Here is a 26,980-nt window from a genome sequence, read left to right as displayed (position 1 = left end):
ACAAAGCAGCTGGATAAAAGCTATTCTAAGATTTAAGAGAGACAGTTTGGTCTTGTGGTTAAGGCACAGGCAGAAACTAGGAAATTGTGAGTTCTAGCCCTATGAAACATATGTATGTATGTATGTATGTATGTATGTATGTATGTATGTATGTATGTATGTATGTATGTTTATATATATATATATATATATAAAAACAAAGGGTTAGGGTGTTAAACCCAAAGACTTTAACATACTTTAAAATAAAAGATTACTTTAAAATTAACAAATGGGATGAAATACAATTTCACATATGAAACTGTCACACGTATCACCAAATCATGTTTTATTTTTTGTACAAATCATGAGTTTACAATTGCTCAAACTGTCCTAGAGGTTATGTATTTGTTCAACTGTATTGTTTTCCAATATGCCTCCACAATCAAGAAATCTTCAATATCCATTATATTTGGCTCAGAGTACACATATTCTTGAAAACACGTTAATAATCTATTTCTCTTTATCTCTCTCATATTAGCTATAGGTTCCCAAGCATAGAGGTGACAATGTGCTACAGTTTTTTTTTACCTAAAACTCCTAAAATCAAGGGAGATACCATGTCTCTACTTGTCACAATGAGTTTCTCCAGTGAATATGGTGAAATCTCACTGCAAAAAGTTCAGTCACTGACAAAAATTAAAATTAGGTAATGGTTGTCCATCCAGGATGGAAACATCATAAACCTGGAAACAACAAACCTACATGAAATTGCCACGAGCCAAGTTTGATTAAAAAATGGGTGGGGGTTAGCACAACTTTTTAAAAATCTCAAGTTTCCATTCTATGCATACTTATCTAGAAGTAAGACCCAGATTCTGCATCTTTCTAGGTATATGAAGAATTCTTCAGAATCATTAAGGAAAAAATATCTGTAATTTTTTTATTGCATTTCTCTACTAAATTGCCTTCAGCTTCAGATTCTAAATGCCCTTTTCAGAGTACAATTTATCACACATCACATGTAAAATATTCAGATGTGTGTAGCCATCAGAAACGAGATGCCTACAGCCATTATAAAATTCAATAGAAAAACTTCATGAGGTGTTTTTTTTAAATGTAAAACCAAAATCTAAACATCTAAAATATTTCTCTAGTCCTGATGTTCAAAATTTATGATCTTTGATTTCTGGAACAGAACTATAAACTAATCTCAAATGTTTTTCCATTGTTTCTTAAGATCATGGTTTTGCTTTGTTAAGGAACTGAAAAATGATAACTCTTCTTAAATAAATGCCATCTTCAGGATAAATGCACGTTATTGCAGTCTACAATGCATGAATGGATTTTCCCAAATTAAAATCAAATTTGAAACATGATTTTCCTTTTAAAAAGGCAGGTCAGTTCCTAACACAAATATCTCAACTTGAGAGAATTCCTACCACTTCTGACAATTTTACAAAGTTCCAAAAAACTGGCAATAATGTGAGACATTTAGGCTTACAGTCAACTCTTTAATTCAACAAAAACTATGTGTGCAAACTGGGCCTTGGGTAACAGTCCCTTTTGAAAATAAGTTTCCTCTCAACACCAACATTTTCTTATAATATTCCACTGATATTTCAAAAGGATTAAATGATAAGGTACACTGCAAAAATGCTTACTATACAGTCAAGTATTTTATATTTTCTTTTTCCAACCATAGGCATTCTCTCAAAGTACTGAAGTAATTTAAACTATAGAGGACATTTTTAATATATGCTATAGTAGTATGAGTCAAAAAAGGGGGAGGGGGAATCCTACTCCATAAATTAAGAGCACAGCAGAGAAGCTTCCCGTGAGGAATGGTAAACTGATATTCCTGGTTAGTGGGAGAGATTACAGCCCAAAAGGTAGCTGGATACTGTGGACCACCAAAAATCTCTCTGGAGAAAGAAGAGATCTTGAGATTGCCATATATACTCTGGACAGCTGTTTTTGCTATGAATAGAGGACAGAAACAGATGTTTTTGCAGTCTCTTGGAAACAGGAATCATGGGATTTTACTGAGCTCAAAGATGATAATCTACCTTTTATGGATTTAAGATTTAACAAAACTTCACAATTACCTTACTTTGGAGTTTACTTTGTTTAAAACTTTTTGTTAAATATTAAAAATCTTCAGAACCACAAGTTATTCATATTACTGTGTGAGTCTTCCTTTAATCATGTAAATAAAAAAATTATGAGTTTAAGATTTTGCAAGAAAAAATAGGGGGGGGGGATATATGACAAAAGGATGATTACAGTGTTGATTTTAGAAAATGTTAAACAAATTAAGAGTTGCAGATTTGGACTTGAGTTAAAGGAGGACTTTGAAGTTAATTAAAATAATATTTTCCATGGGAAGTGTCATGTTTATATTTAGAAACAAATGATAAGACAACTTTGAAAGTTGAACACTAGAGGGCACTAAAAGGAAATTACTTTTAACCTTTTAACTTTTGTAATAAGTGTTTTTATGTTGTACGGCCGCCCTAAGTCCTTTGGGAGAAGGGTGGCATATAAGTCCAATAAACCTCAAACCATAATGTATAAATGGCTACTCTAAGGGAGTTATATGATGAATGGACCAAAAAAATGCAATCATAAAGTTACATGCTATTAAAGAATTAAAAGATGTTATTGAAGAGAAACAAGTTCTATTGAAGTGATAGAACTGAAATTGATTTTAGTTGGAATTTAAAATAGTAGTCGATAAGAAAGAAATACAAGTAGCAGATTTAGAAATGAAACTGATTTAATACAAATGACAAATATTAAACCAAAAGAGTGATGTGGATAATTTCTCTATGTCAGATTTATAAAAAGAACTTGTTGAAGCTTTGTGAGAAGAGACAATCAGAATATGTGGATAATTTTCTTCTACTAGAATTACAAATGATCCTTCTTAAAGTTGCCAATGGTTCTGAGAAAAGAAACAAAGAGAGTATGAGAAAGCAGATGTTAGGACTTTGAGGGAACTAAAGATTGTTGGGACAAAGAAGAAAGAATACAAAATTGGTTTGATCAAGATTAACACAAGTGGATTGCTATTTTTAGGAATGTTTAATGGATTCTTGCTGATTAGAATTGGATGATGATTCAAGGATTTGGAAAATGGAAATGGGGTTATGTTTAAATAGAAAGGGGGATATAAATGTGAACGTAAGGATTCAAATTGGGTTTAGTAAATATAATTTACAAATATTTATGTTATTATTTCTGACAATCTTTAATAAGATGAAAGGGGGAAGGTTTCTTCTTTCTATCAAAAAAGAACTATCAAGGGAAAAAACCCATAGTCCTGCCAACGTGGGCAGGGCAAGGTACTGACTATAAACAGGATGCAAACCTCACACTCGCCAGCATTAATGTCATCCAGTCGGTTAATGAAATGTCTGAAAGAAAACAACCTCCGAACAAACAACAGTCAGGCTAATTTGCATCTTAGAAAAAGGTATTTAAAGACCTGTGTTCTGACAGACGAGCACAACTCAAAGTGCACTGACAATGTCTCCTCAAATGGTGATGAAACATATGCAACCAAATTGCCAAGCTCGGAGTTCAAACTAACAGCCTAGCAAGCAGCCTAGCTCAGAGAATATCAAGGACTCCACAGATGAAACTAGATTTTTTTTTAAAAAAAATTAGTCTAATTTATTGGGAAAGAAGGGAAACTCTCAAGAATAAATCAGGTACATAGATATTCCTCTGGAAGCCAGATAACTTCTCAAAAACCAGTTCCTTTCCTTCCTTCCATCCCTCCCTCCCTCATTTCACTCTGTGTAACATTTGCATAGATTAAACCAGGGGTGTCCAAACTTGGTAACTTTAAGACTTGTGGACTTCAACTCCCAGAATTCCCCAGCCAGCAGAGCAGAGCTGGCTGGGGAATTCTGGGAGTTGAAGTCCACAAGTCTTAAAGTTGCCAAGTTTGGACACCTCTGGATTAAACAATGAACCCCAAAATAAATTTGCCTGCTTATATCTACTTGTAGTTGGAATATTATTATGCTCTGGTATCACTTTTTAATTCTGAACAATAAGGATAAAAGAAGTATGCAAATTACTTATAAGAGAGATGTGAAGAGAAAGGTATAATATGTTGATTATTGTATGCTGAAAGATTGTGCTAGAAATTCATGTTAACGCAACCAATATTACTGCAACCTGTTGGCAAGACCAACTAAATAATTTTTATAACTTTGTTCTAATTACATGCATGACTGCATTATTTTATCAAGTTTCCATGTCTAATAACATTATCTGCCTCAAGTATAAAATATCATTAAATTCTGGTATAGAATACTAAATCCATGGAAAAGGAACATTTTACCATCCACCTATGGTTTCCTCATATTGAATAATTTGATGTCATTTGCAAACTTGCCTAAATAATTGCTCACCCAAGTTTTAAATCATTTTTAGATATTAAAAACCGTAAGTCCCAATAAAGATGCCCAGGGACCATTTACTCAATTAAGTTCATTTTCTAAATGCCTTGTCTCTCTCCTTCATAGTAAAAGAGACTACAAAAAAAGGCCTGTTAAATGTCATTTTCAAAAAGAATGATTTTTTCCTTTTAAAATCTCAAACTGTTACTAACATATTTTGTGTACAAAACACATTTTGCACAGCAAGACACATAACTTGTAACAGTAACATCAAGCCAAGATCTTCCAAAATTCATTCTTCAAAAACATTTGTTGCTGTTCTCAATTACTTTCTTTCATTAAAACAGAAGTGAGCAACTTTTTAATTGCCAGAGGCTACACTTAACATTTTGGGGGAAGAGATAAGAAAAACCACAGCGTAAAAGGGAAAGAGTGGATGTGAGGGAATGAAAAAGTTGTATTTCAACAAAAACATTTCTGCTTTAATCTTCATTTTAATACATTAAACCAATTAATAAAGGAAAACTATAAACTAGCATTATTAACAGTATATCATCTTAAAATTAATAATACTATAATGAAACTAATTAAAAGAAAAAGGAAATACCCCAAAAGATTGCAAATGCTAAAAAAAGGTAACTAAAATATATGCATCCTTAATAAAACAATCAATCTAGTCACAGGTAGTCCTCACTTAATGATGATAATTGGAATTAGCGGGCAGTTAAGTGCAATGTCACTTAATGTTACCGCATCACTTAACGACAGCTATCCAGGCAGCCCCATTCATTAAGTCTGGGTCACAGGTCATTAAGTAAGAATCTCAGATTATAACAACTTGCAATTTTCCCGCTGGCTTCCACAAAGTCAGTAGGGAAGCTGGTAGGAAATCACAAGTCCTGAGTAGCTCACGAACAGATTGATGTGTAGGTGAGTATTATGGAGTGGGCATGGGTGCTGTTGCAAGTGTTTGCAGGCTGGAGAGGGGGTTGATGCTGTCAGGGGAAAGAGTTCTATGGCCCAAGCATTGCTGGGATCTAGGACTCCATAATGGGAACCCCTTAGGAGAAAAAGCGGTGGGAGCAATTTGCAACCTTCCCAGGGGGCTTCCCCATTGATTTTGCTTGTGGGAAGCTGGCAGGGAAGATTTCAAATAGAGATCATGTAACACTGTAATTATTGTAAGTGCAAGCTGGTTGCTAAGTACCCAAATTGTAATCAAGGGTATCGAGATGGCCAGAGCTTGAAGACTGGCCATAAATAACACTTGTTCAGCATAGTTGCAACTTCAGATAGATGCTGAATTTGTGGTTGTTAACGAAGCACTATCTATCTTTACAATCCCTACTGACTTCAGTCTCACATGTGGCAACAGGACAAGTTCCAACCAAATGGTCTAATTCCTGAATTACATTTCATTAGCAAGACAATCAATCCTTATAAAACATTCCACGAGATGTCCAATGTACATTAAGCTTTTTTGTTGTTACATTGAATCTGTTTTCAAATAAAAGAAAATGAATACATCTTTGTGGCCTAGCATTGGTTTGCCTTGTCAAGGTGTTCAAGTTAATTTTTCCAAAGGAAGTGTGAATGATTAACAACAATTTCATCAATGTCCTTTAACTATTTTTTTAAAAGGTTACTGATTTATGTGGTATAGTTAATTCTACCCAAGGCTCCAATCACTGTAGACCATGGCTTCAAACTCACATCATCTCGACATCATCATGTGACATATTGGGACTATTCCCCCCCTTTGCTAAACCGGGCGTGGGCAACCTGTGACGCCTCCGGCCCGCAGGCCACGAGTTTGACAGCCCTGCTTTAGACCTTCAGAAGCAGTGAATCTGCCAATTTTGTTTTTGTTTTCTTCTGTTTCCTCGTTTAAAATGAAAGAAACTGCCATGGCCTAAGGATGCTCCAAGGGCTGTTAGAGGCCACATGTTGCCCTGGGATTACAGTTACTTAAATTCCTTTAAAGGAATTTCTCATGGATTATCTTGATGTACATACACTACTGCTGGAGAAAAGAGATTAAAATCATTATTTTTATTACTGCTCTTCTCATTAAAACGGCTCTAAGTGGAAAATATTATCTTCTAACCAGAGCAGTGAGTGATGAACTGCCAAAAGCTCACATTTGTCTTGTCTTATTCCTTTCTCCATACAAAAAACACAGCCCAGTTCATATCTTGAGGATTAAGTTTGAGAATTAGGGAAGTGCATTTGCTTTTGTTTCTTTATTTTAAATTATATCATACAACAACTATAACAAGAAAATAAGAAGGGACAGGCTATTCTTGTCTTAATATGGCACCTTATTGAAGTACAGACAGCAATCTATTTTTTCAAAGTTATGATGACAAAAACCTAATAAATACAGTGTTTTTGCTAACGTATTGCCTCGCTTCTCTCAATAGGAGTACAGCTTATTAATTCAGATCCTGTCATTTCGAGAAATAGTTCTTAGTACAAATTAACAGCTTTGTACACAAATAAAGAGCAGACAAAGGAAGAAACCTAACAGATGAGATCTGTAGCGACATCAAGGACTTCCAGTTTATTAACTAAGCATGGCAAATTATGATCAAGCAACATACAGTTCTGCAAAGATCTGACAGAACTGCTTTAGAAGCATACAGCCGAGAGACTAGATTGTTTTGACAAACACGTCTCATTCTGTCTGTATTTTCTTTAGTGATTTTAAAGTACCGGGTTTCTCCGAAAATACGACATGTCCTCATAATACAGCCATGCCACATTTTTCTGGTGGGCAAAAATATAAGCCCCCCCTGCATATAAGCCCCCTGGACAACCCCCCACCTCCGGCCAGACAGAGCACCGCTCACCAACCTAGCAGTATCCCGAAGGTGCCAAGCCATGGGAACCTGGGGGGAGGCAAAGGTGATCGCGTTGCTTGGTGCCTTTGGGATACCGCTAGGTTGGTGAGAAGCGCTGTGCCCAGCTGAAGAAGGGGGTTGCCCGGTGGCTGCTCTCTTGCGACCGGGTTCCCAAAGAGCCGGGCACATCCTCATAGGCGAATGGCTATATTGCGCTGTCGCAGCAGCGCAACACAACATTCATGAAGCGACCACGCTCACGAGCAGCCACCTGGCAAACCCCCTTTGCAGCCGGGCACAGTGCCATTCACTGACCTAGGGGTATCGCCAAGTCGCATGAGCGCCTGTTCGCCGCCGCCCGGCTCCCGTGGTTTGGTGCCTTCCAAATGCCAGTGTATGGCGCTCTGCACAGCTGGAGAGGGGGGGTTGCCTGGCTTTTTCCCCGGCTTCCAACCTGAGTCTTTTGGCAGTGGCCGCTCTGGGCGCACGCTCTATGGTTGTGGGCCAGCTGCCTGTAGAGCGTACAACCATAGAGCGGGCACCCGGAGTGGCCACTGCCAAAAGACTCGGGTTGGAAGCTGAGGAAAAACCCAGGCTGGGATGACGGCGGCAGTTTAGGTGCCCTGGCTCCGTAATGAGAGCTGGGCCATGCATCATGAGGCTGGGAGGTGAGTGAGCGAGAGCGGAACAGCCGCTCGTGCAACCCCCCTCTCCAGCCATGCAGAGAGCCATTCACTGGCATTTGGAAGGCGCCAAGCCACAGGAGCCGGGCAGCAGCAAACAGGCGCTCACATGGCTTGGCGATACCCCTAGGTCAGTGAATGCGCTGTGCCCGGCTGCAAAGGAGGTTTGCTGGGCGGCTGCTCGTGAGCGTGGTCGCTTCATGGCTGTTGTGTTGCGCTGCTGCAACAGCGCAATACAGCCATTTGCCCATGAGGCTATGCCGGCTCTTTGGGAGCCCCCTCGCAAGACAGCAGTCGCCCGGCAACCCCAAAACAATAAACCTTCCCCCCATAATAAAGCCCAAGCCATATATTATAGATAAAAAGAAAATAAGACCCTGTCGTATTTTCAGGGAAACAGGGTAAGAAAACCAACTGTTTTCTTTTTCTCAGGGTCAATTCTTAAAAACTAGAAACAGATGAAGACACTAATACAGTTAGGAAAGATTATGTATGTATGTTAGGTAGGTATGTTCAGTGCACTATTTATTTATTCAATTGAAGTCATACAACTGCCAATTTTAAGTACAATCATTAAAACAGAATAAAAACAACATAACAATATCATCTACTGTAACTAAATCCCACCTTATCTAGCCTGAGAGGCTGCGACTGTACCCCCCCTACCCCCGAAAAAAAGATCTGGGATATTCTAAAATCGGATTGCATTTCTTGCTCAAGGGTAATGTGCGATCTGGGGGGGGGGGACCTTCTTAGACTGAGACCTCTTGCTTGATGATAGACTTGGCCAGAAGGCCTTAGTACATCTTTATCTGGGCCACCCTTTTCTGGGTTGCAGGTAGTCCTCAATTTACAACCACAATTGAGCCTCAAATGTCGGAGGCTAAGCAAAACAGTTGTTCAGTGAATTGCATCCCATTTTATGATCTTTTTATCATGGTTGTTAAGTGAATACTGCAGTCGTTAAGTGAATCATGCGCATATTAAGCAAATTTGGCCTCCCTCATTGACTCTGCTTGCTGGATGCCTCTTGGAAGGCAACAAGTGACCCTGGGACAGTGTAACTGTTACACATACAGTTGCCTAAGTGCCTGAATCGCGACTACCTGGCCAAGGGCAGGCTGCAATGGGTGAAGACCATTCATAAGTAACTTTTTTCAGTGTTCTCGTAACTTCAAATGGTCACTAAAGGAATGGTCGTAATTCAAGGACTCCCTGTAATTGTGTTGCATTTTATTTTTGTTATATTGTGAGCTACCCAGAGTCATTTGGAGTCAGGCAGCCCTCAAATCCAATAAATTAAATTAAATTAGAACACCCTCAAAAAGTGGCTTTCTAAAAACGGTGGCAAGAGATTACCTACTTTCACGCATAAAATTTAACAGACACAACATACCATGGGAATGGAATGATGAGGGAAGAGGAAAATAGCAAATTCTTATCCTATCTGAGATTGCCTTATTTTGTATTATACTGGTCACTGATGCATGCATGCACACATCCACACATCGCTGCTGTCACTGGCACTTTTAGAAAGCATGGATGTATTTTATATTTTCCTCTTGAGATGTATTTCCTCTCCTAACACCAAAGGGCCATCCAATATCCCTTCTCTTGGACATGAGGAATATATTCTGATATCGTTTCAGAAGGTAGAAAGTGACCTTGCGAAATAGCTACCAGTAGTGTGGATTTTTAGAACTGGGTAGAAATGCCACTTCTGCTTCAATATATTTATGAACCTCTCCTCAACTACAAATACTTCTTGCCAGCTATGACAGCCTGGAGCTCATGCAACTGGCATGGCAGTTCACATTCCGTCAACATGCAGCAAAAATTTTCCCAGAAAGCTCAGGTGTTACTGCAGAAAAAATCTCCAATGCATTTGCCACTGCTTTCTGCAGCTTTGGCGTTGAGTGCTGCAGTGACTTGGCCATAATTGTGCCTTGCCCTTGGCTTATTCAGGCTTCAGATGAAATGCCCTCAGATATTTTAAAGACGGAGGTCAGAAAAAGTATATCAAAATATTCTTACAGTGCCTTTGGGCTGCAACCAGCACCAATTACTATTGACAGAAGAAAAACAGAACATGCTTGGAGGCAGAGCGCTGATTCCAAAAATCAGCAAAGACACCAGAATCAGTTCAAGGACCCTTGCAGCCGTATTATATTATGTGGACAGGGATTTTTCGGAAGGTGATCATTTCCTATCAGATGGATAACTTTGCCCGTTTGTTAGAAAGCATCATATGACATTTGACATCAATGTGCAATGTGACAAAATTGTTGGCAATGTAGTCTTTAATTGGATACTAATTTTCATGGTTCTATTGTACTTCTTAAATCTTAAGTAATACACTCTTAAAACAGTGTTTTTCAATCTTGGCAATTTCCCCCAGCATCTTGGCTGGGGAATTATTGGAGTTGAAGTCCACATATCTTACAACTGCCAAGGCTGAAAATCAGTGGTCCAAAGATCAGCTGCTAAGGGGCTAGAAGTGGAAGAAAGCTTCTGCCTTCTTGTTTACAACACATCAGATTGGCCGCTAGGTGACACAAAATACCGGGCTAAAATACGGGCTTTGGCCTTATTTAGTAGAGTTCCTCTTACACTTTACAGTCCAACACACAAAAGACATAAGACTTGATGCTTACAATAGGCAGTTTCCAGCAGCTTTAAACTGAAATCTTGAGAGATGAAGCAATCAAATCATTGACACCAAGTGCCTTCCTATCCCTCTCCCCATTCTTTCTCTTTTTAAAATAGAACAGTGATGCTACCGTATTTTTCAGAGTATAAGATGCACCAAGGTTTTGAAGAGGCGTTTTTTTTTAAAGTAGGTAGGTAGATAGAGGGATAGAGAGGGAGAGAAAGAGAGAGAAATACTGTAGGTAGGTAGGGAGAGAGAGTAGTTAGGTAGGTAGATAAAAGGAGAGAGAGAGAGAAATAGAGAGAGAGAAATACAGTAGGTAGGTAGGGAGAGAGAGTAGGTAGGTTGGTAGGTAGGTAGATGGATATAGAGAGAGAAATAGAGAGAGAGAGAGGGAGAGAAATACAGTAGATAGGGAGGGAGGGAGAGAGTAGGTAGGTTGGTAGGTAGAGGGACAGAGAAAGAAATAGAGAGAAAAATACAGTAGATAGGGAGGGAGAGAGAGGGAGAGTAGGTAGGTACAATAGGTAGATAGAAGGGGAAAGGAGAGAGAAATGCAGTAGATAGGTAGGGAGAGGGAGTGAGTAGGTAGGTAGGTAGATAGAGGGATAGAGAAAGAGAGAGAGGAATGCAATAGGGAGGGAGGGAGGAGAGAAAGTAGGTAGTTAGATAGAGGGGTAAAGAGAAAGAGAGAGAAATACAGTAGGTAGGTAGGGAAAGAGAGAGAGCAGGTAGGTAGGTGTTTCCAGGTGTATTTCTCCATGTGCTGGAGAAGGAAATTGCTGACAATCTGCAGCACCTAAGACTTTGTTTCTGCTGGCACAGCATTGGATCAATGTAATTCTCATAAATCAGTTAAAGAGCTTTCCAAAAGGGGGGGGGGAAGCTTTTGCACTCTGCAAACCTCCCGAAAACAATCCGTTTTTTGCAAAAACGGGCTCATTTTTTTTCAAAGAAAAGGCACAAATAGCCTTGGGGAGGCTTGCAGAGTGTTCCGGGGGGGGGGTCAAAAACGAGCAAACAACAGCCCGTTTTTTTTCAAAAAAAATGCATGCATAACTTTATGGAGGCTTATAGAGTACTGCTGGGGGCTGGGAGGGCAAAGAATGGGCCATTTTTTGCTCATTTCTGCCCTCCCCAAAATTGCATGGCAATTTTGTGAAGAGGTCAGGGCTTCTGGAGGCAAAAACTGCTGTATTCGATGTATAAGACACACCCAGATTTTCAGCCTCTTTTTTGAGGGAATTATACTCTGAAAAATACGGTAACCTTTTTGCCATTGCGTACCAAAAGCAGGGAAAGCGTGGGGGAGGGGTCGTGCATGTGTGTGCCCACAGCCATAATTCTATGTGCCCTCCCTCCACGCATACACGTGTGATCCCTCCTCTGCGCCCCCCTGCTTTTCGCACATGATGGCACGGTGGACCCATTTTTCGCTCTCACCAGGCTCCAGACTCTTTCTAAGAGCCTGGGGTGGGTAAAAAAGGCCTTCCCCACCCCCGGAGGCTGAAAACAGCCCATTTGCTGACTTCTGGTCGGACCGGAAGACTCATTTTTCACTCTCCCCAAGCTCCAGAGGCTTTCTAGGAGCCTGGGGAGGGTGAAAACGACCTTCCCTGCCCCCCTGGAGGCCAGAAACGGCCTGTTTTCTGACTTCCAGGTTGTCGGTTGGGCCATTTTTCTCCCTACGGAGCCTTCAGGAGACTTCTCTGAAGCCTCCAGAGGCTGGAAAAACAGCTGGAAATCAGCTGGCATGTGTGCGCTGGAGCTGACAGGGCAATGCCTTGCGTGCCCTCAGAAATGGTTCCACGTGCCACCTATGGCATGCGTGCCATAAGTTCTCCATTACGGAAGTAGAACATAAATAATGGTTGGATTGATGGAAAGTTTGCTACAGCAATCCACATAAATAGAAGGTAATCGAAAATTGGATCCAAAGAACACACCAAAACACTTGTCACAAGCAAGGAATAGGAACTAAGAAACCGACATTCCAAAGATGGCTGCCTGCAGGTCAAATTCACCGTAAATACTTAAAAATGAGTAGTGTAATTTATTACCAGAAACATAGAAGCAGGTTGTTGTAATATATCTGAAAGAAGAAAACTAAATGTACAAGTTGCACCTAAGCATACAATTTGTGGTACAACAGATGACAGCAAAACCTCTGATTAGGAACCCTGGAGTATAGAATTCACTATCTGCATTAAATTATCTGTGATTAAGAAAGAACAGATATGAAGAATGAAGACCCAATGCAACTACAACTTCCGATATGAACATTTTTATTAAATCTAAATGCTGATTTTTGAACAGTTGATTAATTTCCAGGAAGCTAAGAGGAAGTAAAGGTATACCAGATCATTCTTGGTAGAAAGCTATACAATAATTACAACTGTTAATGTCAAATATACAGTTTGCATGTCCAAATTTAAATATTTTACAAGTAGTCCTCAATTTATGACCACAATTGGAGCCAAAATTTCCATTGCTAAGCAAGACAGCTGTTAAGTGAGTTGTGCCCAATTTTACGATCTTTTCTGCCATGGTTAGTGAATCACCTGGTTGTTAAACAAATCCAGCTTCTCCCATTACTTGTCAGAAGCCTGCTGGGAAGTTGCAAAATGGTGTTCATATGACCCGATTACTGCAACTGTCATAAATACATGCCAGTTGCCAAGCATCCAAATTTTGATCTGTAGAGATGCTACAATGGGTGTAAAGTGTGAGGATATGATCTTAAAAGCACCCTATAGCTAGCCTCAACTTACAACCACAATTAGGATCCCAATTTTGTTTATAAGTAATTCTGGTAGCAAGTCGAGGCATCCACCTGAAAGTTTTTTCTACCATTTTTACTGTGGTTAAGTCTGAATCACATGATAGAATAAAATAGAATAACAGAGTTGGAAGGGACCTTGGAGGTCTTCTAGTCCAACCCCCTGCTCAAGCAGGAAACCCCACACCACTTCAGACAAATGGCTATCCAACATCTTCTTAAAAACTTCCAGTGTTGGAACATTCATCATTTCTGGAGGCAAGCTGTTCCACTGATTAATTGTTCTAACTGTCAGGAAGTTTCTCCTTAGTTCTAAGTTGCTTCTCTCCTTGATTAGTTTCCACCCATTGCTTCTTGTCCTTGATCGTTAAAGGAATCATATGGATGTGAAGTGAATCCATTCTCCCAAATGGGTGACTTTTGCCAGAAACCAGGAAAAAAACCAACCCAAAATAGCAGCAACAACAACAACAAAAAGATTGCAAATTTTGGTCATGTGACTGTTGGATGCGACAGCCAGTCATTAATGTGTGAGTCGGTTGTCAGAAGCCTGAAATGTGGTCACCTGATTGCAGGAAGGAGGAATGCATGACATTTTATGGGCCATAATTACCCTTTCTGAAGCTGTTGTAACTTCCTGTCTTTTCAGTCATCCAGGTCATGACTGTCATAACTTCAAACAGCATTTAACCACTCTATTGGGCAGCATAATCATAAGTAAAGTTAACTTGGGCTATTAACTGCTGTCTGACTAAATATTATGTTCGCTTCTACACACTGATTTTCAAGCAAACTAGACAGGCTCCAGATCTGACAACACCATACCTACAGCATGCTTGTACATGTGTTTTGAGATCACTTGTGAAAACAAGTCTTATATTCCATGTGTCACTATCAACCTTTAAAATCAACCAGCAACAAATGGTATGCCTAATTGCAACACTGGAATGGTATCGTATATATGAGGTAATTAATTGAAATTAATTCCCCTCCCCCCCATCAAAGCCTAGATTGTTCCAATTACAGTAGGAAAGAAAGAACGCTAGAATAAAATAAAATAAAAATTTAAAAATATATTGACCTAAAACATAATTTAAACCAATGTAATAACTTACCTGAGGGATAGCTCTGTTCACATTTTCTCATTAACAATGAAACTTCAGATTTAATTCTCACATTATAATTTTGGATATTTATCTATTTTATTATTTGTGCCCTGCCTTTTTTTTTTTTACAAATAACTCAAGGTGGCAAACATATCCACCTCCTATTTTCCTCACAACAACCATCCTGAGAGACAGTGACTGACCTAAACTCACCATCCTGGCTTTCATTGCGCTGCACACTTATAAAGCAAAGAATCTGGTAAATAGGCAACATGCAATTTTTAATATAAGCAATTAAAGGAATTACTACAAATTTCCTATACCTTTTGTAGGGAATCAACGCTACAAACTGCTTCAACGTGTCTATTGCAAAATTGTCACATCATGAGGCATCCTTTCTTCAAATTAATTTATGTCACATTATGAAAATTCCCTTGAACAGTTCTGGAAGGATGCAGGCGTGAATCACCCAAAAATATCTTTCACTGTTACACTGACAGAAAACTCTATTAGATCAAAAATATCATATCAGCATGGTCAACAGTACAGCTGTTTTCTGAAGTTTATTTTGACTACGGAAAGTTATAGATATGAGAACTATCACCTAATAGTTGTACTGTTAGGAATTGCACTCTATATAGACAAATGAAGAACCACCTCTCCACTCAGCTCAGTGACATCAGCATTTCATTCAGGTATCAGAATTGCTATTCACAGCAGGTGTGTAGCTTATTATCATTCCTTGAGCTTGCTGGGCCAACAACAGATAACTTGTAGCTTACCTACTCTAAGATTAAAATCCTAGGAGAAAGAAGTATTTAAAATAAATTTCTAATCTACAGAATTGTAAACAAAATCTACATATAGGATGGCGTGAATTATTCACACAAAATCTTCTAATGCAATCTACTAACTAAAGAAGTTGCTCATCCTTCCTGCAGGATGCATTATTCAATATTGCAATGGAGTAACAAAGTTATATGGCATCATTTCTATATACCACCCTAATGCATTTCATCTCCAGTTGATGCAGGTGAACGGTTGGCAATCGCATTCTATGACAACTAGTTTCATATTTTAAGCTTCAGAAAATCCAGACTTTGCAGTAGGAATGCCAACTGACATTAGTACAGGTACAGATTAACAGAGTTGGAAGGGACCTTGTAGGTCATCCTGTCCAACTCCCTGCCCAAGCAGACCCTACCATTTCTGACAGATGGCAGTCCAGTCTCTTCTTGAAAGCTTCCAGTGATGGAGTTCCCACAACATCTGAAGACAAGCTGTTCAATTCCCAAGGTTGTGTAATTTTTTAAATCTCCTTTCATTGTTCCCTTTCCTATGAGGGAAAACACAGCCTACACCCGTGATGGCGAACATATGGCACACATACCAGAGATGGCATGCAGAACCCCCTCTGCTGGCACACCTGCCATCACCCCAGGTCAGATCTCCATGGCGCTTCTTTCGTGAGCTTCTGTTTCCCTACAAACAATGAAACAGAAGCTCACAAAATAAAAACATCTTACCTCTTGCTGCGCTGCCAGTGTTGGGATGACCCATCTTCTGCCAGCCAGCTGGTCTTCGGGTCTCTGCTGCGCATGTGCACATGTCCATGCACGTGCATGCATGCCCATGCATGTTTGAACATGCACGTGTCCGCGCGCATACCTTTCCGTTTCAGCATGCACCTGTGCAGTTTGGGCACGCAGTGTCTAAAGGGTTCGCCATCGCTGGCCTACACTATGCCACTTAGGATTTTTTGTGATCTCTAAATATTAAGATGTTACTCTACTCTGAGTCATGGTTGCAACCATTGGCATCCAAATGGGGCTGTTAAGTTATGGAATATATTGTAACATCACAACACAAAACTGTGACTTATATACTGAACTTGTGCCTGACATCAGGATTCAAGTACAAAAGTACAAGTTTTGTATCAAAGGTTTTGTCTCTTTTAAAATGATGGGTTTTAAGTGAATGCCTGTTAATTATTTTTATTCTTGGTTGTGCCTTTTTAATTGTTGTTAGCCACCTAGGGTCACAATGGTGAGACAGGTTGCTACATGAACTGAATTGAATAAATTAGTGTAGCCTAGACAATGCTAATTGTAATATTCAGGGGGAAAACCAGACCAAAAACACAGCAGAATTAATAAATATTAAGAAGTGGGGGAAAGAAGCCCTTAATCGCCTTCACTGTTTAATATCATTTCTGAACTAAGTGAAGGTTTTAAATGTTTTAAGACACATAGAATGTCTTCTGACATTATTTCTCTTCAATGTAGAGTCTACTACCTATTATAAACTTCATGGCACCAAATTCCACTCTAAGAAATATTAACTATACTTTAATAAACAAGAACTAGAATGTGAAAACAATTATTAGATACATGAACACTTTCCTTGTGTTGAATGGATCATTACTATTTACGTATAAGCAACAGGATTAATATTTGAAGAAAATATCTTCAGATAATAACTTCTATATTATTTCAAGTTTTAATATAAAAAGCTCTTAAAGTACATATGTAATACAGAGGAAATTGCTATCAGTAAAAGAATATTTGAAATTGGTACAAATTATTCACATGCAAGTTTTTGATAAAAAAAAACCCACAGGATAAAATTTGTTAATTGGTTACAGTACATGACAATGAAAAATTCTACTTATTATAGTGTCCACTATTAGACAAAATTTATAAAAAATAGGTTGCAGCCAAAATCTAGTTCAAGAAATGAGCTCTTTCATTACTATTCTATTCCAAATGTCTATTACCCCCAGCATGCATCTGTGCAACTCCTCTGGAAACTTAAGTCTACTTATCTACATTATTTTTCAAGGAGAATCTGACAGTTTGTGGAAAATAAGAAACGTTAGCCCTTAACACTGCTTTAAGAAAAAAAAAGTAACTAAATAGCAAAAGGAACAGCTTACCTTAAAATAAATATGGAACTAATTCACAGATATCTATATTTGTCAATAGGAAAGTACCTGCAGAATACTGGAGACACAGATTACATTGTATCTTATACACCAAGTTAGCTGACCCATGGCAAAAAATTGGAATGTTGATTCCAAAACTAGAAATGCAAGTATCTTCAGTTGGGGAATTCAGAAAAGCAATATGTGACAAAAACAAGAAACAATCTCCCTTTGTATATTTGTATATCTAACCACACAGCAAGTGGCTAGATATACATTTCCAGATAAAGGATTCAGTGGTTCCTTTCAAGCGAGTGGTTTATTGATTCAACCCCTCTTAACTTTTAACCAATGATGCTAACGACTGCTAGTAATTCTAAACCTGACAATTTATACATTAAAGACAGCATAGTACAAACACTTTTCAGTAATTTTCAAAGATGCTGAAGCTACTTTACCAATTCTGTTCTATTATTTCCATTTTGTTAATACATCTGTAAATCTTGCCAGGAAAACCTCAGAACTATTCCTGACAGTCATTAGGGACTGAAGGGACCCCCTCCCTACATACACACATCCCGAACACCAGTGGGCCTCCAAAGAAAAAGAATAGCTACACCATATCCAAGACTGGTTAGAAAAGCTTTTATTATACTACAAACAGAAAAAAAAGCTATACAGATTCACCAGGAAAACCACGCTTAACTTTGCCAGATTCATTCCAAAGTAAAAAGTACAGCATGCAATTCATCCTTAACCTCTGCAGGGATCAGCAGAAACTATAATTTACAAATAGAAACCCGGGCATCTGAGTCAAGTCCACTAGAACAGAAAAACCAGCACAGGGGCTCGAGTGAGCTAGGGTGCACTTGCTCAATACACAAATCATACTATACACCTTTTATGGGACTCGATGTTACTCTTGACTTATTTAGCCAGCAGGGGCAGCATAGACAGACTTAAAACACAATTTTCCGGACAATTACTTGAAAGCAAGTCCCACATAAGTGTACACAGAATTTAGGTTCTGGTCAAACAGGCCAAGGAATGTTGATCATTGGATCCCCACTGCTGGTTCAGTTTTCAAGACTCTTTATAAATCACAACCTGTCCGAGAGGATTTCGCGTGCTTCTGTTCAGCAGCACTTCGGCGTCAATCTGAAGGATGTGTAAAGTTCTTGCGCAAGCACAAATTTCAAAGCCCTGAACCAAGGCTCGCATTCAGACATTGTAAATAAGCAAGGTACCATAAAAGGTAGGAGGGAGAGGCACAGGGGGGGGGGGGGGGAGAAAGACGGTGCGGTGCACACAGCAAACGAGCTCACAATAGCCAAGAGCCGAGTATCTTTGCTGCAAAGTAGAGAACAGGGAAGTAGACGGGAGCGCAAGCGAAGAATGCGAAAAAGGGAGGGGGAGGCAAGGACGAGCTTTGGGACACACGCGTGTTTGTCACCCACCAAGAAGGGGGAAGAGGAGATAAAGGCTGCTGGACGTCTCTTTGCAAGAGGGACAAGAGGCTGCCAGAAGTGAACCATCGGGGGTTTAAAAGAAGGGCTAAAGTAGAGAAGTCCCCAAAACAAGGCAGCCCGGGGCTTAGCGGAGCCCTAGAGTGGGGTCCCCGCCTGCCCGTGGCCCCAGAGCTTTTGTTTGGGTTTCCAGCCAAGAGAACAACTCCAAGCAACCCAAACGCCGCGGAGACTGAAGAGCGCTCGGCCAGGGAGCCACAGCGACTGATGGGAGGCGAAGGTGGCCGCTGAACAGAGTGGGATCGCGCGGCTCCAAAGGGGCCGGGGATGGTGTGGGGCAGCGGAGGGGGGGATGTCATCGCCCCCCAGATGCCTCCCCTCCTTCAGCCCTTCTTGTGCTTCCGAGCCTCCCACTCACCGCGCGAGTCTTTCACGCCGCCCGGAGCCTCCTTCGCTCCCGACTTGAGCTCTCGACCCCGGCCCGGCTCAGCAGCTCCCGCTGCCTCCTCTGCCGTCTGCTCCAGCCGCCTTCGCGGCCGCCATTTTCCTCCACCGCTCCGGCCAGACTTCTCGGGAGGGCGGGGGGGAGGGGAGGGGAGGAGGAGCAAGCGCGGAGCCTGCGCGACAGCCCCTGTGACACGTGGTCCACTCGGGAGGGGCGGCCGTCGGGCTGCGCAGAACAAAAACTTGCTGGAGGCACGTTGAGTCGGTTGGTCGGTCAGTTGACCGACAGGCAGATGCTCTCTTATACCTGGTTGCAGTTTCTCCATGGAAATGGATTTGGCCAGTGCGTTTTGTGACGCCTTTCTGAGATGTTGTGCTTAGATGGGGGTTCGTGTCCTGATCCTGGGCGCGTGTATAAGAGGAAGAAGAGACGACCTTGCGGACGTTTCCCTTGGTTGCAATTGTGTAGTGATCCTTACTCGGGGACCGAACTTTTGAGTAACGCATCGGGACGTGTTCCTGAATCAACGCCGGGATTTCGTTTAGGATTCCTTGCTCATTGGCTGTAGTGCTGGCTGGCTCTTTCTCGCGGGACTCCCACCCCCCTCAGTCATTCTTCCGCTTATCTTGTCCCAAAGGTGCTTTTTCACTAGGCAACCGGACTTTCTGGTTTTTCTATGAAGACGTTTCGCTTCCTAGAAGCTTCTAGGCTGAGAAGCGAACCGTCTTCATAGAAAAACCAGAAAGTCCGGTTGCTTAGTGAAAAAGCACCTTTGGGACAATCATGACCTGGATGACTGACAATCTCCATAGACATTCCGCTTATCTTGTGTCTTGCTGTTGTGTTTTGTGCCAAGTTCTTGAATTTAAATATGCCCGCGAACGTATAAAAAACCGGAACGACCGGCCTGTCTTGCAAGTGTATTGGAAACGTCCTCGTTCCGCTGCTGCTCCTCCACCCGCCTCGCCTCCCCTTGCTCTCCGGTGCCCAAGGCCGTTTTTGCTGCGGAGCCCCCGCCCCTCCTTTCCGCCTGCTTGCGCTCCACTGGGGCGCTGCTTCAGCCTTGGCGCAGATAAATCAGGTGCCAGGCTGGTGGCAGTGACATTGACGTAGAATTGAAATTCAACCTGTTTTAGGTAGGGGAACAGGTTTACTTTTGGGTGTGCTATTGGTAACATGGAGACATGATCAATGATTTGCTTGATCCCGGTTTGTTGAATTAATTAGCTTTAGTTGGGTTTGTTCTAACAAACCACCTTATGGCATGAAGCCAATTTACAAGGTCTTTGTTGGATCTTATCAAAGTCTTAGGCTGGTATTCTGTTGCTTTCATAATTTATGTGCATGTCAATAGCAACCCTAAACTATCTGATGATGATCTTGTGCCATCAAGTCAGGTTTGACTCCTAGAGAGCAGATATATTTCCTCCATAATGCTTTTTCCTTAACCTGTTCCTTCAAGTCTCCCAGCTCATTGTCACTGTAATTGAATCCACCTACCTTGCTGCTTGTCATCCTTTTTTCCAACTTTCCTAGCATTAAAGCCTCCTCCAGAGAGCTAGGTCTTCATATAATATATCTTAAGTAGGATAATGTGATGCCTTGAATGAGAACTCTGGGTTGATTTGTTCAAGGATTCACCAGGCTTGTTTCCTTGGCTGTCCACAGGAATCTTCTACAACAGCAAAGTTCAAAAGTGTCAATACTCTTCCTATTCTGCTTCTTTAAAGTATCAACTTTCACTTTGATAGAGTGTCATAGGGGCATTTTCTGAACATCGGGTGCATGATGCACAAATCATTCAGAAATTCAGTGGCACAAATTTATAGTCTTAGATACTGGCTGTTATACTCTTAAGCTTTTGACTTGTGTATAATTTCAGTCATAATGTCTTTGAAAGTCATCCAGTCACTGTGAGTTGGACAGCCATATAAATGCCCTAAATAAATAGTGATGTGACAGCAACATCCATAGTAGTGAATCAGTGGTGGGTTGCTCCCAGTTCGTCTGAACCAGTAGTAGCAGCGGTAGTAGGCTCCCACCTACCTACCCGGACACTACTGCGCATGCGCAGAAGCGTTGCGCACCCCTGAACCAGTAGTAAAAATATTTGCAACCCACCACTGTAATAAATGGTAGAATGATGAAAACTGTATTACATAAGACCTGCCCGTTTTGTGCATGCATTGTCAGACCACATTATGTGCAAAGGGGTGAAGCATACGATGCAACATTGAGATGCTGCTTTCATTATTCTGAAGAAAGCAGTCATCACTTGTGGACACCCATGTGATGTAGCATTTTGGCATGCATTTTGTGAAAGAATGTGTATGAAAGATCAACTATACAGAACAAGGCAAAAATATTTGTCGTGGACAATTTCTGCTTATGCAGTATGTGAAAGCAAATGTGAGAATGAAAAGTTCTAAGAACACAAAGCAAGACACTGTTCTGAGAACAAAGATAGTCCTTGTGTGATGATGCAGTAGCATCTGTGTAAAGCGTCAAAGAAACTAGTCAAGCTTTGATGGACTCCTTGAACTTGGTTGTAAGTACAATATAAAATAGAGGTGCTTGCTAGATTTACAGCAGGTTCCATCTTGCTTCTGCCACTGTGCTCCACACTCATCTTTTTTTACTAGTCATATTGATGTATTTTCTTTGGGTTTTTTGTTGTTGCTTATTTTGTTGTTCTGCTTTGTTTTCACTTTGTTTAAACTTCTTTTTTATTTGTTCTTTTATTGTTGTGAGCCACCTAGAGTAGCACCATGGCAACATAGACAGCAAATAAATTTAATAACAATAGATTGAAGCCTTTTGTAGAATACAGTACCAGATAACTAACAATCTGAACTGGTCTCTCCACACGTCATCCTTGATGTGGAAGCGTGCAAACTAGTGTCTGCCTTTCCTGCATCGGATGAGGAGAGCACATCTTTCTCCTTCTATCCTGGCCACTTTTAACAAACTGCATCACTGTTTGGTTTGGGGGCTGCAGTGCCTCAGATAGAAAGTCCATTCAGAGAGTGGTAAGGACAGCCGAGAAAATTATAGGCAGCTTGCTTCCTGTCGTTCAGGATACTGCTTATAAGTGCTATGTGCTTAGAGCTCAAAGCATTGTCAGAGACCCCACACACCCACTTCATGGTCTCTTTCTGTTGCTCCCCTGGGAGGAAGTTTTGAGGTATTTCTAGCAGGACTTCCAGATTCTGTAACAGCTTTGTTCCCTATGCCATCCGCCTAGTACACTCGCAAGGTTTGTTTCTCTTGCCATGTACATGCATACATCTGAACTAGACTGTGTTGTTTCTCTGCGTCATATAATATATGTGGGCACATGCATAATTTTGTATTTATGAATTTCTCTTGTCTTGTTTATGTGGTGTATGTTAAGAGGGGAGACCCTTTGAGAGCTGTATGCAACAAAATTTCATTTTAATGTATGCTGATTAGTGTACATTCAAAGTGACAATAAAGTTATTCTAAGTCTAAGCAGTGAATGTCCTACTCCAATTCTTCTACAGACCTGTTGGATTGATATGCACAGATGAATGAATGTATAAACAAATGGAGTTTATTTCAGAAAGTGAACAATTAAAATTATAAACCTGAATTTGTTTCCAAGTATTGAAACACTGAAGAAAGATGAAGAAATAGCATCATTGGAAGCTTAGGTGTGATAACAAATACTCTGTTTCTCTGAAAATAACACCGCCCTGGATAATAAGAACAATCGGGCTTTTGCGCGCTTGTGCTAAAATAAATTTCCCCTGAAAATAAGCCTTCCCCAAAAATATTGCAACACAGCAGCAGCCATGAAGTGACCATGCTCACCGCCTCCTGCACCTCAAAAATAAGGCCAAGCACTTATTTCGGGGGTCAAAATAAAATGTCTTATTTTCGGGGAAACACTGTACCTTATTGTCAAGACAGTCTTGTAATATGCATAATTTGAATCCATTTCCAGATCTTCATGCAACATCACAATTGTACTGTGTTAATAGATTTTTATGTGGTTGGGCAATATTTAGCTTCAGGGTTTAGTGAGTGTGGTCTACTCTAGACAACAGTTTGAAAAAAGTTTCATTGGCAATGGTGGTTACAGAAATCTGTTGTCTAGACCATGATTGCTAAATCCTCAATGCTCAATGCTACTCAACAATTAAGGAGAAATTTTCTGACAGAACAATCAACCAATGAAACAGCTTGCCTTCAGAAGTTGTGGGAGCTTCACTCGAAGCTTTCAAGAAGAGACTGGACTGCCATCTGTCAAAAATGGTGTAGGGTCTGCTGGGGGGGAGGAGGTTGGACTAGATGACCTACAAAGTCCCTTCCAACACTGCTAATCTGTAACTAAATATTGTTGTGACAACCTATACCTGTATATTTTTCTGTAGTTTAGTAGCAAAAGATAGGGTTTTCATATATCACCAGATGAACAGATTCGTGAATCAGAAATTTAAGAAAAAAATTCAAAGACTACTGAAAAATACTACCTAGTGAATCTCTGAAATTCAACAGTAGTTTTTACTTTGTTGAAAGCCTTATTCAGGAGGGTATAGGAAGTTCTTCTGAATAAATATATGCTGAATCATGTTGCATAGCTCCTGAAATACATTTTAATCATTGCTTTGTAAACACATACCTCTTGAAAGTCTCACTGGGACCACTAGCAATTTATTAGCAGGAAAGACTATCTTCTAAATGCATCATTGGTTTTATATGCCAGTGTCTCAAAGTGCATCTTCAATACATGGCTAGAAAATTTCTAGCTAAGCCATGCCTGTGGTTTGTAACAAAGATGAAGACTCCTTCATGTTGAATGCTGCTGTTAAATAACTAAAGAAAATGCCTCATACTCTTAAAAGCATGCAAACTGCCATTTTGATTCAGTACATAACACGTCTGTACAGAACTAACGAGTATGAATTTGTTCTGAAAAGTAAAACGATAGCTGGAATCTCTCGATGCTATAAACCTAAACAGAACAACTCTATCAATCTAATATTTTATTTCAGTCACCTGAACTGTGTTGGACGAAGTCCAATTCTTTTTTACTGGATAGCTAAAAGTTCACATTTTAAGGGAACATGTTAGAGCAGTGGTTCCCAACCTTTTGGGGGCCATGCCCACCAGTGGTGGGTTTCAATTTTTTTTAGAACCTATTCTGTGGGTGTGGCCTATTTTGTGGGCATGGCTTGGCAGTCATGTGACCGGGCAGATATGGCCAACTTGACATCACTCATGCAGACTCAGTCACATGACCACCACCATCCCCAAGCCATGTGGCAAAAAATTTTGGGACTCCTATGAAGGGGGGAGGGGGAAGAGAGGGGAAAACCTCCCAAAAATATTAGTGGCCAAATTAGGGAGATGGGAGGAGGCAGGACAGAGGGGAATCCAGTAGAAAGCTATTGCATGCTGGGGAAAGAACCTTGGGAGATGGGAGGAGGCAGGACAGAGGGGAATCCAGTAGAAAGCTATTGCATGCTGGGGAAAGAACCTTGGGAGATGGGAGGAGGCAGGACAGAGGGGAATCCAGTAGAAAGCTATTGCATGCTGGGGAAAGAACCTTGGGAGATCGGAGGAGGCAGGACAGAGGGGAATCCAGTAGAAAGCTATCGCACGCTGGGGAAAAAACCTTGGGAGATCGGAGGAGGCAGGACAGAGGGGAATCCAGTAGAAAGCTATCGCACACTGGGGACTTCCGGGTCCACCAGTTGAACCTCCTCTCACCGGATCTGTAACTTTCACCATCAGGTTCTCCCGAGCCAGTGCGAACCAGCAGAAACCCACCACTGACGCCCACCTAAGCAGCTCTAAAATCCTGATCCCCCCTCCCCCCCCGTTGCATATAGTTCTTACTATTCAAAAAGTGAACTCCCAACTCATGCAGAGGAAGCCTAAAAGGCCATGAATTTGATTTAAACAAGCACTACTGCACTACTCGTTTTATGCATAGGATTTGTGACTAAAAGAAATAAATGTGAGGAAAAACTTATGAAATGATGCAAATTATTAAAAGAAATAACTATTAAAAGAAGATGGTGCAGAAAGAGGGAATTAAAAAAACATTCTTAGCTTAATTTATGAATAATAAGGTTGTCATGAACGAAAGGGGAGGTTGTAACCTATGACCCACCTACTCGCCCACTCAGTTTGAACCTGCAGCTTAGTGGTTTGGTAGTAAGTGGAGGTGAATCACCCAGCCTGGCAAAGCCTATGCCTGCATGGCCCAGCCCCATATTGCTCTGAGAGGAAAAGTCTTGTAAAACACGGCCTGGGAAAACACAGACTAAAAATAACTGTACATCTAACAATTTCTTACTTAAACTTGGGTCCTGGTTCTGTATCCTCACTGCTAGGCTTACCCCAGCAGCCATACACTCTGTCACCCAGCAGCAAAGCCCACAGGAAAGAGAGAGAGAGAGAGAGATTCTGCCAGTGCCATGATCCTTAGTGGGAACACATCTGGTTGGCTGACAGTTGCTTCCCCCCCCCACAGCTGGGATATCCTTTTCAGACCAGGCCCTAGGAAATGCACTTTAACAAAGACAACAATAGGTAAATGAAACACAGCTGTTTCATCACAAATATATAAGAACGATTAGCGGGCTTTCCAAAATTCAGTTAATAGCTCATTTTTGAATTGTCCTGTTAAAAATCAAATCCCCCCCCCTTCGTGGGGCGTGGGCCCCATGTTGGGAACCACTGTGTTAGAGCAAGGAAAACCATTGTAGCACTTCAGTATATTCAATAGTGCAACATAGTGGGTGATGGTGCATTTTAATAAAATAATACTTCAAGGTGCAATTGCTAAATATTTCCTTCCCTCCATGATTCTGCTACCTTTATTATTATAGTGGAATAGGTTTTCAATAGATGGCGACTTCTACTTCTCTATACCAATGACTCAGCCTTTGATTGGATTTGTACAGTTCTGAATAGACCCACAATTCATAGTTGGCACTATACATTAAATAATAAACTGGCTTACAAATTACCAATAGCACATTATACCAAAACTATCCATTATTACTGCAGGAATGCTTTACCTTTGTGGGCTGGTAGACACATTTTGAGAGCATGTTGGACTTGCTAAGGGACACAATGGCTTCTAAATAGTCACCAACAAGCACTGCTATAGCCATATTTCTCCACAAACTCACAAGACCCACCAGCTACTTGTACTTCGTTTGTCTTTTTTCTTGACAAGTGACTACACGTTGCTGCCCGTAATTGCTATTATTTAAGACATCCAGGCATCACACTGGGGATCCCAGCTTTAGCAGGATGTATTGTAAAAGACTAAATAACAGGCTTAGGTGTTTTGAAAAGAGGCAGCCGAGATTTAGAGGGCAAGTAAAGAAAAAGTTATGAAGAGAGACTTGACTTTAATAGGCTTGCTATAAGTTATACCCCCTCTTGGGCCCCGCCTTGGAGCTTCCTGTTCCTGTATAAGAAATGTACTCTGATTGGTTGTCAGATTACCATGGGCCTGGTTGAATCTTGCTGCGTGATTATGTAATGAAGGGGCTTTGGGCAATTTCTATTATGGCTTAATGGCTTTGTCCTGGTTTGGATCTTGAGTGAGGGGTAATCCTATCACCCTTCCCCTGCTACACCCACCAAGCTACTCCCACTAAGCTACGTCCACAGAACCGGTAGTAAAAAAACTTGAATCCCACCACTAG

General features: G+C 40.7%; 1 protein-coding gene across 2 annotated transcripts in view; it reads right to left on the bottom strand.

Moving 5' to 3' along the window:
* Positions 1 to 19,397, bottom strand: part of BTBD7 (BTB domain containing 7) — an 86,755-nt gene extending 67,358 nt beyond the window's left edge. For both annotated transcript variants that reach the window (XM_081939445.1, XM_081939446.1), the window contains exon 1: positions 19,260 to 19,397. The gene's annotated coding sequence lies outside the window, so the exon portion shown is untranslated. The remainder of the gene's footprint in view (positions 1 to 19,259) is intronic.
* Between the last annotated feature and the right edge of the window lie 7,583 nt (positions 19,398 to 26,980).

This window comes from Natrix helvetica (assembly GCF_964273705.1).
Source record: "Natrix helvetica genome assembly, chromosome: 1".
Lineage (NCBI taxonomy): Eukaryota > Metazoa > Chordata > Lepidosauria > Squamata > Natricidae > Natrix > Natrix helvetica.
Note: the sequence above shows the minus strand (reverse complement) of the source record. Positions and strands in the feature narration are given on the sequence as shown.